This window comes from Colobus angolensis, unplaced genomic scaffold (genome assembly GCF_000951035.1).
Source record: "Colobus angolensis palliatus isolate OR3802 unplaced genomic scaffold, Cang.pa_1.0 Scaffold534, whole genome shotgun sequence".
Lineage (NCBI taxonomy): Eukaryota > Metazoa > Chordata > Mammalia > Primates > Cercopithecidae > Colobus > Colobus angolensis.
The window spans coordinates 281030-292416 of record NW_012118866.1 but is presented as its reverse complement, the minus strand read 5'-3'; the positions used below and the strand labels follow the sequence as shown (position 1 = coordinate 292416).

General features: G+C 40.9%; 1 protein-coding gene across 2 annotated transcripts in view; it reads left to right on the top strand.

The window, feature by feature from the left end:
* Window positions 1-8: 8 nt before the first annotated feature.
* The window catches only part of PDE8A (phosphodiesterase 8A), a 159929-nt gene continuing 148550 nt past the window's right edge, over window positions 9-11387 (top strand). For both annotated transcript variants that reach the window (XM_011961059.1, XM_011961058.1), the window contains exon 1: window positions 9-71. The gene's annotated coding sequence lies outside the window, so the exon portion shown is untranslated. The remainder of the gene's footprint in view (window positions 72-11387) is intronic.

Here is an 11387-nt window from a genome sequence, read left to right as displayed (position 1 = left end):
AGAAGACGGCCGCCTTGTCCCAGACCCGCGGCGCCGGCCTCTTGGAGCCTCGCGAAGGCAGCGACAAGAAGGTAAGGGGCGCCGGGCACTCTGGGGCCGCCGGGAAAGTCGGGCCCGGCCAGTCAGTAACTTTCCCGCAGGGGCCGGGCGGGGTCCCCCTCCCCCGGGCCTCGGTGCCCTCTTGCCCCGCTTTGGATGGTTCTGATTGACGCCAGTCGCCTGCCTTGCCGGGGCAGCGTTCAGAGAAGGACCGACCCAGGCGCCGCGACCCTTATTTCCTAGGGTTGCGATTAGGACGTCGCCTGTGTCGCGGCGTCGGTTCCTTGGACACATCCGACTCCCGGAGCGGCAGGGCCCACTGTGAACTTGACTGAGGCGCTTGCATCAATTTCCTCTCCAAGAACTGGTGTTGGAGGGAAACCCCCAGGACATTCTGGCGCGCCCCTGCAATGTTAAATCAGTGTGAACTTTGTTCTTTTCCTGTGGTAGAAAGGGAAGGGCGACTGGCCTCACCATTCTTTTCACTCTGTCAGCTTTGCACATGCAGTTGCAGTTTACCATTTTCTTCGGGACTATTAGAATGTAATCTGGAACATCAGCTTTGCTTCATTGCACATGTATTTGAGGTCCACGTTTATTAGCATACATACTGTATTTAAAGCATATGTAATTAGAAAATACCGTGAAACGCGATTTTTGAAGCATTCAGCAGAACAAAGTTAATCTTTTATTAAGCAGACTTACTGGGACATGTTGTGACTGTTTGAGGTTGTTTTTTTACGTTGCGTGTCTTCTCCAGCGCATGTTGCCTTGGCTTATGTTTTGTCAAAGTTTCTGGGCTTAGTCTTTGTTAAGTTTTCTAAAGGAAAGATAAAAAGGAAAAAGAAAAATGTGATCATTAAGGCACACAGCAGCAGCTTTCCAGTTCTCTCATTTCAGAATTTAAAGTTGGAACTCATGCGTTGGTTTATGTTTTGTTAAACCAGTAAAAAACAACAACGACAACAAAAAATTCGTGAATGGCTGCAGATTGTTGGCTGTCATCCCTCTCATCACGACCAGTATTTGAAAGAGTAATTTGCAAAATTTGTTTGATTTTCCTTGCTTGCTGAGAACTGCTGAACATCCCAAGTTTGAGGGATATAGTTTGATGTACTTTGTCTTACATTTCTAACAGTCGTCATGATACTTTTTCTGTATGAAAGAGGAAAAGGCTTTTTCAGTGTTGCGTAACATAGTTGAAGTGATTTCCCCACCATTCCCATACCCTAAGTGAAAATTCAACTTTGTTCTGATTATCAGAAATTGAATTCCTTCTCCTATAGATTCTTTAAAGAAACCTCTGATGGTTTAGACTTATTAACTCAAGGTGCTCTTAATATCAATGTTAAGCTATGTGTTAAGCCTACCTAACTGGCTTGAAAAAAGCGTTACACAGGTGCATATGGAAACTTTAACAGCTTTCAAGTTTTCAGTCCAAATCTAACATTGGTTATTTTGCAGACTAATGTGATACTTTCAGATTACCAAAGTAGCCCTTTTAGTAAGAGGCCCTTGTATCTTACAGGCTTTTTTTTGTGGTGGGCTGGGTGTCCTTAAAATTCACCTAGGTGTCTTGTAAGCCTCCCCAGTGCAGCAGCAGCTTGCTTTAGTGCTAGCTATTGCAGTGCCTTTAGGTCCCTGAGTTTGTAAGTACTTACTTCAGCTATTCTTCCCTATTGGTAGACCATTGTCTTGTGTTGGGGTCCCAGAAAATACTTGCATCCTTGAAGTGCCTAACCCAGTGGCATACACGTAGTAGGTACTAAATAAGTGTTTACTGACTTCTTTAAAAATTGTTAACTGAATGATGAAACATTTTCAGTCATTGGAATTTGATTTCATAAAGCCTCCTATATAGACTTTAGAATAATAGTATTTCCAGAGCAGGAGTCAGATTATGAATTATAACACCACAACCACAGAAATAATAGCCCCATACTTGTTATTCATGAACTGTACATGTCGATACCTCATTTACAGATATTTGCATTTAGGCATGTCGGATAGTAGAGCAGAGGTAAATGTCAGCATTTTTTCTAGTCTAATATTTTTTCTTTATGAGAATGCATCTTTTTAAATTAAGGTATTAACTATACTCTGGAAATTCATGTTTAGAGAAAGTAAACTGCTAGCAATTTAGCAAAATTAAATCAAAATTAATTTGTTTATATTAACATCTCAAGATGCAATTTAATTCATTACAAAATTTCTTTTTAAAACAGTTAGTCAGCATATCTAAGTGAATTTCAACAGGAAATTCATTGGGGGATGCTTTTATAGTCCTACAGTATTTAGTAAATACCAGTTTATCAGTGTGGGTGGGAGATTGATAACTAATTGCATTTTCAGGTTAAGCAGTATGTACCCTGAGTTAAAGTGTATCCTGCATGTGTTCCATGGAGCAATATGTGAACTGTTAATAAGTATGAGAAAAGAGTTCTATCGTCTAGTAAGTTTTGGGGAAGTACAGGTTGAATATCCCTAATCAGAAAATAAGAAATGTTCCAAAGTCTGTTTTGAGTGCTGACATGATGCTCAAAGGAAGTGCTCATTGGAGCATTTCGGAGTTCGAATTTTCAGGTTAGGGATGCTGTGAACTGGTAAATATAATGCAGATAAAAAAAAAAAATCCGAAATCCAAAACACATCTGGTCTCAAGCATTTGGCACAAGAGATATGCGGCCTATACTGGCTCAGACTAAGTTCAGCAGAGTTCTTTTATGTAGAACTTATCAGAGAACCTAATTTCTGAAAGTAATCTGTGAGTCTCCAAGTGGTTTTTAGAGTGTGCAGCATTTCCTAAACTAGTTGATTATGGAGCCCTTTTCTTGAGGTATATGTCAGGCAGGCCACATGTTAAGACCTGATTCTTTTTGTGAGATACCAATATTCAAAGTACTAGAAATATACTTAACAGTAAAACTCAACGAATGTAATTTGCTTCTTAATGATTCCAAAGGTACTTTAGATTTTGTAATATATTAGGCTGTGTTGTCTGTATGAACTTATTTAAGTATTACTAAAAATACCCTCTGGATGTTTATTCATTTCAGGAGTTTAAGTTTATGTGGTTACAGATAATGAATGCCGTGTTCAGTTGGTGAACACTTAGAGTTTTGTTTATTTTTAATCAGTGTGAACCTTAACTGTAACATTTTAATATTTTCTTGCCAGTCTTTGGATTTACCCCATTTCCTCTTTCCCTAGCCAGGACTTGAGTTGCCCTTGAAAGATTTGCATGTAGTGTTAGAGACCCTATGCTCACCCCCCACCTTCCTTTTTGCAAACACTCACTGCACTGCTAATGATTGATGCTTGTCGCACCCCCAGTAATCAACTCTGTGAGATGGCAATCATGTTTGTTTTGTTCGCTGCTATATCCCCCAGGCCTGGCACACAGTAGGCCTTCCATAAACATATGCATTAGATAATTTTGTGAACCAGGCTGTAGAAGTTGAAAATCCACCCAGGCCAGGTAAGTAGAAATAGAAGCCAATTTTAACTAGAGTAGAGGCTATAAAGTTTGGATTTGGTTTTGTGGAAATCTCTGGTTATTGCTCTTCAGAGCACTGTACGAGGGAATAATATATTTCTACCCTGTTGAGCAGAGTAGATTTCCCTATAAAGAAAGATGAAAAAGGCTAGGCGCAGTGGCTTATGTCTATAGTCCCAGCACTTTGGGAGGCCAAGGCAGAAGGATTGCTAGAGCCCAGGAGTTACCAGCCTGGACAACATCTCAAGACTCCATCTCTACCAAAAAATAGAAAAAATTAGCTGGGCATGGCACTGCACACCTTTAGTCCCAGATACATGGGAGGCTGAGGTGGGAGGATCACCTGAGCTAAGAAGTTCAAGGCTGCTGTGAGCCGAGGTCGTGTCACTGCACTCCAGCCTGGGCAACAGACAGAAGCCTTGTCTCAAAAATAAATAAATAAATAAAAGATGTAAGGATTAGTGCAGCTAAGGTGATAGATAATAGTACAGCTGCATGCCAACCGCTAATCAAGTGTTACTGCTATCAGCACTCACTCAGAATCTCAGACATTCTCCAGTTGGTCCATTTCTGTTTCCCTTTGCTTCTGTCATTCGCTTCCTCCAACCTCTTTTCTCTTACTTTTCATCACCTCCCCTCCCACTTCCATCTTCCTCCTTGCTTTTTTCTACTAGCCCACCTTCCTGCACAAAACTGGCCACTCTTGCCATCTTAGTCAACTAAAGTTTAGTGGTTTCTAAATGTTACTAAGCAGTGGAATAAAATTTATTGCCTGCTCCTAGTTTACAAAGTGGATTAGTCAATTTTTTTTTTTTTTAAGACAGAGTCTTGCTTTGTTACCCAGGCTGGAGTGCAGTGGCACAACCTTGGCTCACTGCAGTCTTGACCTCCTGGGCTCAAGTGATCCCCTCACCTCAGCCTCCCAAATAACTGGGACTACAGGTGTGTACCATGCGTGGCTAGTTTTTTAAACTTTTTTTTTGTTGAGATGGGATCTTGCTACGCTACCCAGGCTAGGCTCACACTCCTGGGCTCATGTGATTCCTCCAGCCCCAGCCTGCCAAAGTGCTGGGATTACAGGTGTGGGTTACTGTGCCCGACTGATTACCCAAAATTTTGTATTTGGCAAAACTAAAGCAATTTTCTCTTTGTGTGTGACCTGACTGATTTTTTTCCTCCACTAGGGGTCTTTGACCCTTGCTAGATTATATGGAATTACTGAAAGTTTCCCTTTGAAAGTGTAGTTGAGAAAAATGAGACCAAACTTTCTGCTGCCATAAGTGACTACAGTTTATCTCCAGAGCTCAGGGGTTGTGAGTTCCCTCATCATTGTGTTCTTGTGCCCCTCAGTATATAGAAAGATATTTCTGTATTCATTTTCTTGAATTCCTTTTACATACATAAAATACTTTGCATTTATATCATATTGTTTTAGTACTTACTGTCATTGCCACCATAACTTTAAGTGTGATTCTTAAGATAGACATTGTCACTATTCTGTCACCTTAAACCTGTCGCTGACCAGCTTTGACCCTCATGTTGCTGAGGCAAGGTTTAGATAGGGCCTGTGGTCCCTTCTGGCACAAATGTTTCCTGTGAAGTGGCTTATGACTCTGGTTTTCCCTTGGATAGCTTACCCATTTGGATTGGTTCCTTTTTTTTTTAGACAGAGTTTTTTGCTCTTGTTGCCCAGGCTGGAGTGTAGTGGTGCGATCTCAGCTGACCGCAACCTCCGCCTCCCAGGTTGAAGCAATTCTCATGCCTTGGCCTCCCAAGTAGCTGGGATTACAGGCTTGTACCACCATGCCCGGCTATTTTTTTTTTTTTTTTGTATTTTTAGTGAGATGGGGTTTCTCCATATTGGTCAGGCTGGTCTTGAACTCCTGACCTCAGGTGGTCTGCCTGCCTCGGCCTCCCAAAGTGCTGGGATTATAGGCTTGAGCCATCGCGCCCGGCCTTGGATTGCTTCTTAAATAGGAGAAGGTTCATGATGTGAGGACACAGGGTAAGGCAGACATCTCAGAATAACCTTAAAGAACAGAATATTTTAAAAAATTAAAAAAAAAAAAGAACAGAGGGAGAAGTACTTATTAGGACATGAGTAATCCCTCAGTCTTACCCAAGCTCAGTGGCTTCATCCTGGTTTCTCAGTACAGTGAGGCAGTAGGAGGTGATGGATTCTGCAGTTCTTAGAGTGCAAACTATTCATATTAGTAATAACCACCATTTCTTGGGTGCCCTCTGTGTTGCAAGCACCATGTTAGATGCTTTAAAGATGTTATCTCATTTAATCCTTTCAACCCTGTGAGGTGGCAGGTATAATTTCCCTTTAGCAGATAAGACACCAGAGGTTAGAAATTTGCCCAAGGTGATACATTTAAGCTGGGATTCAAATCCACTGGTCCTGGCTCTCACCTGCTAGGTTGTTACTCTCTGTTAACTAGCTATGTTCATTGCGTTTCCCATTCTTTCGTCTTCTGCTAAGCTGCAGATTTCACAGGTCAACTGGGTTTTAAGCAGGCATCTTGAATCTGCATTATCAGGATTTTGTTAAGTTTCGACTTACTGAGGAAGTTGGTTACAGCCCTACCTTAGGTTCCTGAGTTTGAGGAAGTTGAAGTCATCTTCAGCCCTGTCCCAGTTAACTCCTGAAGCCAGATATTTTGTGATGCCCTCCGACCTGCCCTCTGCTGTCTGAAATGAGTTGGGAGGACATCCCTTGTGAGTTTTTTTTCCTTTCCTCTTTCTCCTGCTCAGGTTTCAGGCAGCCTGCCTTACCAAGAGTTCTCCAGGAGCTGGTTCTTTCCATTGCCCTTTGCCTAGAGTGCTGTTCCCCCACCAGTGCTGCAGGCACCTATCTTCCCAGGAGTTATTCAGGGCCCAGCTGAAAGCTTCCTTGAGCCCTTGGCTGGCTTGCACTCTTTTCTCTGCTCTTGGGACCTGCTCCTGTATCCCTGTGAGCCTAGGATTTCTGTCTTCAGCCTTCTGCTAGATTATAGGCTGCTTGAAGGCAAGTACTGTGTCCTAGTTTCATTATAGTTCCCAAAGTGCTTGGCACACTCGGTAAATATTTGAATAAGTACACCAGTCTCTAAGGCTGAAAGGGCTTTTATTCATGTTCCACGAGTCTGTCTCACCTTGTTTAGATTTAACAAAAGTTGTTGGGGTGTGTTCTGTGTTTTAACAGACAGCTAAAATACCCTTAAGCCAGTGATTAATCAGTGGGGTGATTAGTAAAGCTTTTGCCTCTAATTTTGGCTGAGTTAGGGTTGAGCAATGTTCCTGGGTCCCCTCCTTCTGTTCTACTTTTGTTCTGCTCTGTTTGGTAAAGAGTGGTAGAGTATCATGTCAGAGAGCTGTTTTGACAAGTTTGTATTGCATGTCTTAGCTACAGGCACCGTATGTAGTTTGCCCATCCGCACAGACAGGAAGGATGTTGCAGATTTCCCGGAACTTTGAGGGTGACCTCAAATAATTTGGGATGGGGGACTTTGTCAGTGCTTTTATTCTGTATTGGTTGGAAATACACCTTTGCTGTTCATCCTCTTTCACTGCCTGCCATCTCCCTTTCATGTCCTATTAGTGAGTACAGGAGCTGCTTTACTTCCTCTTATTCTGCTTATAGGATAACCCAAAGAGCTAGTGGCACATTAGCAGTTCCCAGGTTGTCTGCAGAGGTTTGGTGTTGATGGCAGCTCCCTAGTGAGGTGTTAAAAGACTATAGGAGGTGGAGCCAGAAGATGTGTGTTTTGGGTCCAGCTCCATCAGACTTTGGCCATGTGATATTTGGCAACTCCTGATCCTGAGTTTTCTCAAGTACAGAATGAAGCTAGAATACCTGGGTTCTGATGAGGATAACTAAAAATAATCTGCGTGAAAGTGTTTTGTAAACTCCAAGACACTGTCACATGTAAGGATTGACTATTTTCTTATGAGAACCTTTCTCAAAGGCAAACTTGGTTCAAATGTATCTGTTTTTTAATGCAGCTCTCATTTTTAATATAGTTTTGTTTTTCTCCAATATTTTGTGAAAATTTTCATAGAACAAAGTTGAGAGAATTATGCACTCATATGCCTGCCATCTGGATTCTGCAGTTAACACTTTTCTATGTTTGTCTTATATCTGTCCTCTTTTATCCATCCATCAACCCATTTTATTTTTGGATTCATTTCAAAGTAAGTTCCACCCATCAGTATACTCAACCCCTAAATATTTTAGTCTGTATATCAAGTACTAGAACTCAAAATTTGAATTTTGGGCATGGTAGCACACATCTGTAGTCCCATCTACTCAGGAGCAGAGGCAGAAGGATTACTTGAGCCCAGGTGTTCGAGACCAGCCTGGGCAATATAGCAAGACCTCATCTCAAAAGAAAAAATTAATTCAAAATTAAATAAATTCAAAGTTTACTTTTTTAAATGTGAAATGCCATAAAGTAAAATGTGTAAATTTTATATGTACCATTCGTGAGATGTGACAAATGTATATGCCTAAGTACTACAAATCTCTATCAAGATACAGAATTACACAATATTATAATCACCCCCAAAAGTTCTATTGTGCTCCCTCTCCGTTCTTACCCCCGGCCACCAGCAACCACTGTTCTGAATTTTTTCCATTATAAATTATTTTTGCCTATTCTAGATTTCATGTAAATAGAACCTTACAGTATAGATTATTCTTTTTTTAATAAGGCTTATTTCACTCAGCATAATGTTTTTGAGATTCTCCTATGCTGCACGAGTCAGTAGTTTGTTCTTTTTTCTAATTAGTCTGTTACATGAATAAAGCACAGTTCACTTATTCATTCTTTTGTGGATGGATACTAGGGCCATTTCTAATTTTTGGCTATTATGACTAAAGCTACTATGAATATTCTAGCATATATTATTTTGTGGATATATGCTTTCATTCCTCTTGGTTAAATACCACGAAGTGAAATTGCTAGGTCATAGGATAGGTATAAGTGTAGCTTTTTAAGAAACTGCTTGACTTTTTCCCAAAATAGTTATTCAATATTACATTCATGCCAACAATGTATGATAAAAGTTCAGTTGCTCTACATCCTTCCCATCATTTGGTGTTAATCAGTATTTTAATTTTAGCCATTCTGGTGGGTGTGTAGTGATATCTCATTGTGGTTTTCATTTGTGTTTCCTTGATGGTTGATGATTTTGAGTACTTTTTTCATGTGCTTATTGTTCATTTACTGTATTGTCTTTTTAAAGTTTTTATTTTAATACTTTTTTATTAAAAGGAAATATAAATATCATCATGACCTCTGGGTAGGGAAGGACTGATTAAGCAAGTTATACAAGGCATTTCCATAAAGGAGATGGTTGATAAATCCAACTACGTTAAAATAAAGACCGTTCATCAAAAGAGCGAAAAGGAAAGCTGCAGACTGGAAGAAGACATTTGCAATGCATAGTACCAATAAAGGATTAGTACTCAGAGAGGTCCTAAAGGTAATAAGAAAACAACAGCCCAGTTGAAAAATTGGAAAAGGTTGGAACAGGCACAGCACTAAGAGGAAACCAAATAGCTAATAACATATGAAAAGATTTCCAACCTCATTGGGGAAATGCAAATTAAACTCACAGTGAAATAACATTTTATACTCATCAGATTGGCAGTATTTTGAGGAACTGCTCAACGTTAGGTAGAGCTGTAAATTAGTTCAACTACTAGGGAAACCCATTGTCATTGCCAGGTAGAGTTGAACAGGTGACCCTGTGACATAGCAGCTTCTCTCCTAGAAACTCTTAGGTATCTTTACTGGAAACATGTACAAGAATTTTCAGAGCAGCATTACTTTTAATTGCAAACTTTCCTGTAAAACTCAAATGTCCATTAACAACATAATGGTAAACAAGTTGTGGTATGTTCAAAGAAAGGAATACTTCACAGCTGTGAAAAATGAATGGATTACAGCTGCAGATATTAACTTTCATAAATCTCAAAAACTTAATGTGGAGAGAAGAAGCCATCAACAAATTTATAAGGTATGATTCTTTTTCTTTAAAGATTGATAGGCTGGGAGTGGTGGCTCACACCTGTAATCTCAGCACTTTGGGAGGCCAAGGCAGGAGGATTACTTGAGGCCAAGAGTTTGAGATCAGCCTGGACAACATAGCAAGACCCCATCTCTAACAGAAAAAAGCTAAACAATATATAGTAATACACACATAGGTGTTAAAAGTTACCATAAAATCAGTTCAGGCAAATAAAGTTTATTTTAAGGACTTAAATGTTTAACATGTTAATTTGAGTGCCTAATATAGAGGCTATAAGAGGATAACAGGCCCTGCTCTCAGGGAACAGTTAGTCCTTTCTGGAAAGGTGGGGTAGGTCTCTGACCTGGAAGTGATGATGGCACCTTGGGGGATGGATTGTGGAGGTAGGAGCTTGGTCTGGATTGGTCATAAGTTACAGAAAGAGGAAAGGAGGGAGAGGTTTGACCTGGGTTTAAAAGACTGGGAGGATGTGGATAAGTGGAAAATATATCTCTGGATAAGGGGAAGGAAGGGTACAGGGGTTGGGTGCATGTTCCAATTATGAGGAGGCTGACCAGGGATAGGAGGGGCGGTCTAAAAGCCGGGTTGAGGAGTTTGAAGTCCATCCTGTAAACATTAGAGAACTCTCAAAGGCATTTCATTTTCAGCAGGGTAGTCAAAGGATAAACATATTTCATGAAGATTAGGTTTCAGGCAAAAATTGCAATAGGTGGGGTGAGGGAAAGCTAGAGGTAGGGCACTATCCACGACCTATTGCAGTGGTTCAGGCACAAGGTATGACCAGGTATGACTAACTTAGTGCAGTGGTTTGGAAGAGGAGGGAATGAGGGAAGGAAAAACTGACTAGTGACAGATTGGATTTGGTGAGTGAAGGGGTGGAGAGTGGAGGGTGACTCAGAGGTTGGGGTTTACCAGCTTAGAAGGACTGTGATAACATGCCACAATTTGTACAGTGCTTTATGGTTTACCAAATGCTATTTTTGTACCTCATCTCATTTGATGTTCCCCAAACCATGGGGAGGTGGAAAGGAGGGATTTTATTTTCCCTGTTTAAGGCCTAAAGAAGCAGAAATTCAGAGATTGAGTGACTTGTTCAAGTTTGTGCTGACCACTTAACAGAAACAGGTTCACTGTAATAGCATAAGGGAGAAGTCAGAGGAAAGTGAAGTTAGGGAGTTTTTAAGAAAACCTTTCTTGTCTTTTGGTTCTGAGTTCATCTTATAAAAATAAACTTTTACTTTTCCTGATTGTAAAAGTCATATTCATTGTAGAAAACTTGAAACATACAGAAAAGAACAAAGATCGGCTGGGTGTGGTGGCTCATGCCTGTAATTCCAGCACTTTGGGATGCCGAGGCAGGCGGATCACAAGGTCAGCAGATCGAAACCATCCTGGATAACAGGCGGATCACAAGGTCAGCAGATTGAGACCATCCTGGATAACATGGTGAAACCCCGTCTCTTCTAAAAATACAAAAAATTAGCTGGGTGTGGTGGCAGGTGCCTGTAGTCCCAACTACTTGGGAGGCTGAGGCAGGAGAATGGCATGAACCCAGGAGGCGGAGTTCTCAGTGAGCTGAAATTGCACCACTGCAGTCCCGCGTGGGTGACAGAGCGAGACTCCATCTCCAACAAGATCACTTAAATTGTACAGTCACTTAAATTGCATAGTCAGGAGATCATGCCTCATAAAATGGTGATGTGTTTCCTTCCATCCATGTAGATTGCTTTAAATAACTGTAATTAAGAACTTTTTGGGCTGGGTGTAGTGACTCATGCCTGTAAATCCCAGCACTTTTGGGAGGACAAGATGGGAGAATCACTTGAGACCAGGA